Source organism: Lactuca saligna, chromosome 3 (genome assembly GCF_052625555.1).
Source record: "Lactuca saligna cultivar CGN05327 chromosome 3, ASM5262555v1, whole genome shotgun sequence".
Taxonomy (NCBI): domain Eukaryota; kingdom Viridiplantae; phylum Streptophyta; class Magnoliopsida; order Asterales; family Asteraceae; genus Lactuca; species Lactuca saligna.
The window spans coordinates 161,843,909-161,852,903 of NC_136419.1; the positions used below are offsets into that span (position 1 = coordinate 161,843,909).

At 30.1% G+C, this 8,995-nt stretch overlaps 1 long non-coding RNA gene across 5 annotated transcripts; it reads left to right on the forward strand.

Annotated features, from left to right (window-relative positions):
* The first annotated feature begins 684 nt into the window (after positions 1–684).
* On the forward strand, positions 685–5,103 carry LOC145037411 (uncharacterized). Of its 5 annotated transcripts, none has more exons than XR_013678831.1 (4): positions 685–2,081; positions 2,466–2,891; positions 2,956–3,216; positions 3,306–5,103. It is a non-coding gene; the product is annotated as an uncharacterized LOC145037411 (long non-coding RNA). The 5 variants fall into 5 exon arrangements; XR_013678829.1 differs by having other exon boundaries at positions 2,466–2,701; positions 2,815–3,216; XR_013678832.1 differs by having other exon boundaries at positions 685–1,362; positions 1,929–2,081; positions 2,466–3,216.
* The last annotated feature ends 3,892 nt before the right edge of the window (positions 5,104–8,995 follow it).

The following is an 8,995-nucleotide window of genomic DNA, read 5'->3' on the forward strand; positions in this document are numbered from 1 at the left end:
TGACATTATTTTTTCTTTAATATTTATTTATTTTCCCCTTCGGTATTTATTTATTTTCCTTTTTTATTATTCAATTTATTTTCTTTTTGCTATTCATAGCTTTTCATTAATTTAGAATTCAACCTACAGCATCCGCGAATTTTAATCGAGTAATACCAACATCTATGTAACCTTTTGTTGTTTAGAAATATATGACTAACATCTAAATGTTGAATTTCTATGGATTGGGTTTCCTGTCATCTAAATATGGTTGATTATGTCTGTTATTTTCATTGCTAAAAATATGGTGTTATTATTCAATCATTATCTAAGTAAACAAGGTTCTATAGTGTGCACTTTGGTATAGCCAACAAGTCATCTTGAATCATGGATTAGTTATCATAACCGTCACTTGGTATAGCCAACAAGTCATCTTGAATCATGGATTTGTTATCATAAAGATTCATTATCATAGCCGGTGGAAAGGGGGGGGAACCAAGGTCTGGTTTTGTAAGGGCCCAAAATAAATTAATATATTCAATTGCAGCCCATCTTTATGTTTTAGCCCATATCTTTTCTTAATGGGAAATGACATAAAAACCTTTAAATTTTTAAATTTCTGTCGGTTTTACCCTTGGTGATTTTTTATGTCAATTAAAGCCTAACATTTGAATAAGTTTTGTCATAATTAACTTTTATCAGGTTTCTAATAGGCTAGCCGGTTACCATTTCCAAAGTGTATGATATGTCGTCTTAACTCCCCCAATACCCACCGTTAACCTCTAAACTAAAAAGCAACAACAAAAGTCGCAGCATCCATGTAATCGAGCACCTGCACACACTGCAATTACAGTTGATCAACGGGAACATTTGAAAGATAGAGATGAATTGTTTCTTTGGATTTGGTTTGGATTTATCGTCGACCCTTATTACTTCTCCAGATCAAGTGTTGCACATGGTGTATGTGCGTGTTTTTGTTTTTCTTCCGATCATTCCAAAATCACGACTGACGCCGCCATTAGTTTCTTCTTCAATGCCCTTTTCTTCACCGACTCTGATAAACTTGGCTAGGTCTATTAATCGGATTTGTAATAACACATAAACCGTCACAAACAATGCTTTCTTTTTTCTCTGTTTATTGGGTATTTCTATGTCTTTGTGTGTTTTCCTTGATGAAATCGGACATGGGAGGAGATACACACGGATTGGAGATACATAGAGAAAGGGATTGTGATGTTAGGTTATGAAGGAGGCTGTAAGATTTGCCATTGATGTCCCATTAATGGAGACAGAGGTGTCACCAGAGAAGACACATGCCTCTGTCGCCGATTGTACACATCTCACCCATGGAAACAAAATTACTCTTGCTGTGAAATGTACCAGGTACCACCTCCTTCTTCATCTAAAATTACTCTTGATGATTTTCGGATCTGCATACCGATTTTTCCAGTTCTTCAACTAAAATCAATTTTGACAAAGCACCTCTATGAGTTCTTGCAGAACAGAACATGGTTGCTTTTGATTTCTTCAATTTTGAGTATACTAGTTATTGACCTTCAATTTCTTTGACACATCTGCAAATATAGATAGAGGTCCACAAAATACAAAATGAAGATGTATAAAATGTAGTCGATTCGACGCCTAGATTCAACTAAAGGGGAGGGGTTGTGATTTTAAAGGGTTTGAAATTGGTTGCATTTGTTCGTGAATGTTGAGAGAAAGAAAGGAGATGTGGGTCTATTACTCTAGTGTAATAAAGACATGTAGTATTCAGGTAGCCATGGTAACCAGTTGTTATGAGGCAAACCTGTTAAAAGTTTTAAATGAAAAAGTTAGTGCAAAATATGAGGCTTTAGTTGACATAAAAAATTACCAAGGGTAAAACCGACAAAATTTTAAAAACTTGAGGACTTTTATGGCATTTTCCCTATCTTAATCCACAAATGTAGATAGCAGGTTGGCACTTGGCAGCAAAGGCTTAGCGATTATTCTCAATTGGCGATTATTATTGATTAGTTGATTATTAGCGGCCTAGGTATCAATTCGTTGCAGCATAAGAGAAGGAGAAGCATTGAAATTGATCATTCATAACTTCATATCAGGTAATTGTCTAATTGATTATTCACTTATTCAGATAATCAAATTAATAGTTTTATTACTTTATAATTGAATGATGATTAATGAGAAATTGAACTTGAATCATAATCAGAATTCACTAATTCAATTAAGATTGAATGTTATTTATGAGATTATTTGATTGAATTTTGAAATTAAGTTGAAATAAAAAATCTGATTATATGATTTAATGTTGAAATTTTGTTGAAAGTTGGAATTGTGATTATTATAAAATTATCTAAAATCTGAAATTGTTTATTTGACTGAATGTTGAAATTTTGTTGAAATTTATTAGATGTTGAAATCAAATTATCGGATTATGTTTTTTGTATTTAGTTGAATATTGAAAGTTGAAAGTAATGAAATTGTAGTGATGAAGTCTAAAAAACATTTGGTAGTCAAAAACGTAAAAAGAGAAAACTAGAAGAAGAATAGAGAAAGGATAACATTGGTGCTCTAGATAAGTTTATTCATAGACAACCTGTTGAAAAGCCTGTTGAAGAGCATGTTGAAGAGTCTAACACCAAAAAGTTGTAGAAATAGAAGTAGAAGAGGCAAAAGAGCAAGAACCCGTTAAAAAGCTTGTTGATATATGTGATCCAAGAAGGTGGGAAAAACTTAATTATGAAGAGCTTAAATTTTTGGTTGAGAAAGGTCCTAAAAAAGATACTAGTATTATGTATGGTCCCTACAATAAATCTGATAGACTATTTTCTGCAGGTTTATATACTAGAACTTTACCAAATTTGGAGAAGTGTGATAGAGAATGGCTAGTATATTCGAAAGAGTTCGATAAGGTATTTTGTTTTTGTTGTAAAGTATTTAGAAAATGGATTTATAAAGGTAAATTTGGTGACGAAGGTTATTCGGATTGGCATCATGTTACTAGTAGTGTTAAAGAGCACGAAATTTCCTTGGATCATCTCACAAATAGGAATAAGTGGTTTAATATGCGTAAAAGATTGAACTTGAATGAAATAATTGATAAAGTTCAATACAAGCAATTCAAGAAAGAAAGAAATTACTGGAAACAAGTCCTTTTGCGAATCATTGCAGTAGTGAAGTTTCTTACTAAACATAATTTAGCATTCTGGGGATCAAACGAAAAGTTATATCAAAAAGGTAACTATAGATTGTATGTTTTTTTTTTCCAATTCCAACAAATACCTCTTTGTTAATTATTATAATTGATTCCACTTCTTATTTGTTAGATATATTTAACAGTTAATGGAAATTTTTTGGGTCTCATTGAAATGTTGGAAGAGTTTGATCCAGTTATCAAAGAGCATGTGCGACGGATCACAAATGACGAGCTTCACGTGCATTATCTTGGGCACACGATCCAAAACGAACTAATACTTTTGATAGCTCAATAAATTAAAAAATAATTTATCAAGACGATAAAGGAAGAAAAGTACTACTCAATCATACTTGATTGTACTCCCGATTCAAGTCGCCAAGAACAAATGACTATAATAGTGAGGTATTTAAAGTTATCATATAATTATGTTACTGTTGAGGAGACATTTTTAGATTTTTTGAACGTTTATGATACCTCTGGAAAAGGACTATTTGATATTACACTTGAGGAGTTAAAGTCTTTTGGTCTTGAAATTGATGATATGTGTGGTCAAGGCTATGATAATGGAGCAAACATGAAATGAAAACACCAAGGAGTGCAAAAGAGATTTTTAGATATAAATCCTAGAACATTTTACACTCCTTGTGGTTGTCATTCTCTTAATCTAACATTATATGATATGGCTAACAAGTGTGTTAAAGGAAAGAACTTTTTTGGATTCATCCAACCCATTTATACTATCTTTGCAAATTCTACTAAGAGGTGGGAAATCTTAAAAGATGATGTAAAGTTTAGAGTCTTAAGTCATTGTGTCAAACTCGTTGGGAAAGCCGAGTTGAGAGTGTAAAGGCTATTAAAATGCAACTTGTTGACGTACGAGAAGTTTTACTTCAAGTTGGAGAAAAAGATAATGATGTTGCAATTGCAAGTGAAGCAGCTTCACTAGCAGAAAAAGAACTTGGTGGCTTTGAAATTTTGGTATCAACTGTTATCTGGCATGAAGTGCTAAACCATTTGAATATTGTGAGTAAAAAGTTATAGTCAAAGGATACGCATCTTGATAATGCTATTACAGAAATAAACAAATTGATCGGGTACTTCAAGGATTATAGAAAAACTGGTTTTTTAAAAGCGATTGATGGAGCTAAGGATATTGCTATTGAAATGGGTATTGATCCAAGATTTCCATAAAAGCGTTTGATTGAAAGGAAAATAATGTTTGATGAGAGTTCAAGTAGAGAAGAAGTTTCATTTACACATAAAGAGAATTTCAGAGTTAATTATTTCTTATACATTGTTGATCAAGCTATTTCTTCTCTGGAGACGAGATTTGAACTATTCAAAGAGTATGACAAAGTATTTGGTTTTTTATTTCCACATAATTTGAAGAGAAATGAAGATAACGATCTTAAGTCATATTGTCATCGTCTTGAAAAACCACTCAAGTTTGAAGAAAGATCGGATATTGATGTCGAGGAACTTTATACGAAGTTGAAATTATCTGAGACATTGGAAACCAATCAATTTAGCAACCCTATAGATGTTTTGATGTTTTTGAAAGAACTTGATTATTTCCAAAATGCAAGCATTGCATATCAAATATTGTTAACTATTCCAGTAACAGTTGCATCTGTAAAAATGAGTTTTTCTAAGTTAAAGTTATTGAAGTCTTACTTACACTCCACAATATCCCAAGAAAGACTTAATGGTTTGGCGATGATATCTATTGAGAACGAAATCTTGAAGAGTTGCTCAATCAAATTGCTATCAAGAACGCTAGGAGAGCTTCATGAATTGTCGGTTAACTGTTACGATATGTAATTACATTAAAATACTATGATTTTGCTATGTTTATTGCTATAAAGTTTATCGTCGTTTTAAAAAAAATTAGTTTATGTAATTTTAATTTGTTACACTTTAAGGCTTAAGGGTCTTTTTTTCCAGCTCATCCAATGTATTTGAATTTTCGGGACTGGTTCTGTTCATTATGATGGTTGGTTACAAGAAACATATCTAATAGTGCCTATTGTTTTGTTATTTTTTTAATATAAATAAATCAGATTTTTTATTAGATAGAAAACATAGTGTTTCGAATAATTGTTTGTCACCAAATGCACCATGCAAAAAATTGAAATATATGGTTGATTTGTCTAACATTTTAAGTTTATTAATATTAATTATTTTATTATCTAATTATTATTATTATTATTATTATTATTATTATTATTATTATTATTAAAGTTTTCAACAAATGGAATAGTAAATTTATCATTTTTTTGGCAAAATTAGTCCCTGCACTTTCCTCCTTATTCTTTACCCATTTTGATACTTTTGGTTCTTGCAATTAATATTTTTACACTCTTTAGGAGTTTTTTAATTTTTAAAGTTTGGCCACAAAACTTAAACGGTTTGATAACTTTGATCCATTTTCTTACCATTTTTTGGTAGAATTGGTCCCTGCACTTTGCTCCTCATTCTTTACCCATTTTGTCACTTTTGGTCCTTGCAATCAATATTTGTACACTTTTTAGGAACCTTTTAATATTTAAAGTTTGACCACAAAACTTTAACGGTTTGACAACTTTGATCCATTTTCTAAAAAGTTGCTAATTCCTACCCCTTTAATTCTTTAGCCGTTTTGACACTTCTGATCATTGCAGTCAAAACTTTTACATTTTTTCATAAAAACATGAAAAAACGGTCTGGGGCAAAGCCCGGGCTTTTTATTCTTGGACTTTCTACGTCTGTCATATTTATCGATTCGGAAACAACATTGAAAGCTTCTGACCCCCGCGTAACGGGCAGGGCCGGCCCAAGGGCTGGGCGAGCTGGGCCACAGCCCAGGGCATCACAAAAATAGGGGGCATCAATTTTGGACCTACTATTATGGATATCATGGGTCTAATACTAATTTGAGTCCAAATATTGATCCACATGTGAGTCTGGTAGTAGGGCACCGCCTCAAGACAAAAGCAAATTAATATGAAGCGACAATTAAAAAAAAAACAGAAGACGAGGAGACACCATCGCTTCACGCCAATTTAGGAAACGAGGAGGCTGCTTCATCAACGTCACTCCCCCTAACGCCAATTCAGGAAACAATAAGATCTCTTAAACTCGTCTACTGGAAGTCATACCTGTGTTTTTATTTACCTGAACTTACAGCTGTTTGTACTTTTAAGAGACTATATTTGCATCCAAATGGAAATGAGAATGAAATGGGTTTCACTATGCGTGACTTTTGTTCATATGGTAAACATCAATATCTAACATGACTGCAATCTGAAATTTATTCAGTGGTTAGTCCTTTGTGGTCATAATTATCAATCTCTTGTGTGTGGGTTTCACTTGGTTTACAGTTTTCTTTGGTTATCTCTCATATCTGTGTAAATGTTGTCTTCTGTTTCAATGACATGGGTTCACCGGATTGGTTGTAATTGCTGTCATCTGGAACATGTTTTTTCAAAGGAATAAGGAATCATAATCTGGAGTCAGCTCACATTGTGATAGCTCAAGCCGATTTCATTGTTTGCTCCAAGATTCGAGATGGCATTACACTATTTTTATGTCACTGGATCAGGACGAGTATAAGTGTTTTACCCAAAAAAAAAGTCCATTGTACCCTCTGTGTTGGAAAGGATTGTTTGGATAACAAGATTGCCAAAAACACTTTTTAACCGTTTTGCCCCTGTTGTTTTACAATCATTGTATGCTAGTTTTTTTAGCAATGTTATTTTTTTGACCTCTACATTTGTTGCTTTAGTTTGTTTGTACTTAGATCTGCAGCTACTTTTTTGGTTTTTTTGGTTTATATATTTGCTTTTTCCTTGTAGTAGTATTCTATGTCCTTAGTGGCATTTTAGTTCATGCTACTTGTGTTCTTTTGGTTTTAACTGTTAAGATGTCTTTTAGTTAAGGCTACATGGTATATATATGTATGGTGTATTTTTAATATATAAATATGACTTCATTGTGATTGTATGGACATACCCTATGAGGGCATCATTAAACACTTTCGCCCTAGGCATCAAATATCATTGGACCGGCCCTGGTAACGGGGTAACCTTTCTAGTAATACAATTAAAAAACAACATAAGACAAAAACCAAAAATCATAATAAAAGGGTTGTACGTATATAATCACCTACCAATATGGTCACAAAATATATCAATCATATATATATATATATATATATATATATATATATATATATATATATATATATATATATATATATATATATATATATATATATATATGTTCAAGTTCATTTGAGACCATTCTAATTTTGTGAGACCGTGAGATCAAATCTAAAAATAATTTTAAAATGCAAAATAAATGGAAAAATCCAAAAATTCTTTTTTTAAATATTATTTTCGGAACTTGAATTAACTAAAAAAACAAAAAAAAATAAAACATAAATAAAAAATCCCGTTTTTTTTTTTTTAAATACGTGAAATATTCTAAATAGAATATTACACTGACATATTCTAAAAAATAATTAACTAAAAAAAATTTTAAAAAATAAAAAATAAATAAAAAAATGCGTCTCACGGTCTCACAAAATTAGACAGTCTCACACACACACACACACACATATATATATATATATATATATATATATATATATATATATATATATATATATATATATATATATATATATATATATATATATATATATATATATATATATATATATATATATATATATATATATATACTAATTTACAAGTGCCACATGAAAATTACTTTGTTCCTATTGGTGGGATTTTTTTTTTTTTTTTTTTTCTTATAATGGTTTATTTCAATATAAATTGCATTAGTTTTTACCAAATGAAGCATGGACTTTATATTCTTTCAAAAATAATGAAAGTGAATGTATAAACAAAAAAAAATAACAATTAGACTTGTACTCGTTTTCACTTGAATAAAAATAAAAAATAGTAATAAAAAAGTAACCAACTATCTATTTTGGTATAAATCTTGGTCGTGTGATAAAAACAAAAGAACATTAAGATAAACATAAAAAACAATGATGTGTATTGATTTATATTATGAAAGGCTGTGGACATTTTCCCATTCAATTAATTAAATTAAAAGGCATGTGGATATTTTCCCATTCCATTAATTAAGGGTAATTCTATATACACGAACAAAAGTTTAAATGCACGATCATTTGATTGATTATGTTTTTAGTCAAATTTTATTTTTAAATTTAAACAAATTGTTTACATAATACGCATTTTCATTTGTTTTCATTTCTGTTTAACTATATATTTCAAAATTCATCTTTTACTTGTTTAAAATATATTTCATGCATCCATTATTTAAATATCATCAGTAAAATATTATAGGGGAAATAACTTTTTTCTACTCATATTTTTTTGTATGCAATTAACAATGAACTTATTGGGGATTTCTAAATGTATTTAATGATTGATTATATTTAATGTAGTCAAATTTATCCAAAATTTCAACAAAATATATTTTTATTTATAGCTTTTTTTTATATATATATACATATTAAAAAAACGAAATGCCAATGGATTTCCCATTTTAAAAAACACTAATTTAATAACAGTTTGACACTTGTATAATTTTAAACTTATGAAAGTGTTATTTTCTAATTAACACTAATTGAGTTTTTAAACACCAATTGAGTTCTAATACGTTAATTGAGTTTGTAAATGTTAATTTGAAACACTACTTGAGTTTTTAAACACCACCTCTAAATGCTAATTTTTTAAAACACTAATTAATTTTAAATACTAATGGAGTTTTTAAACACTAATTTTTAAATGTTGATTGAGTTTACAA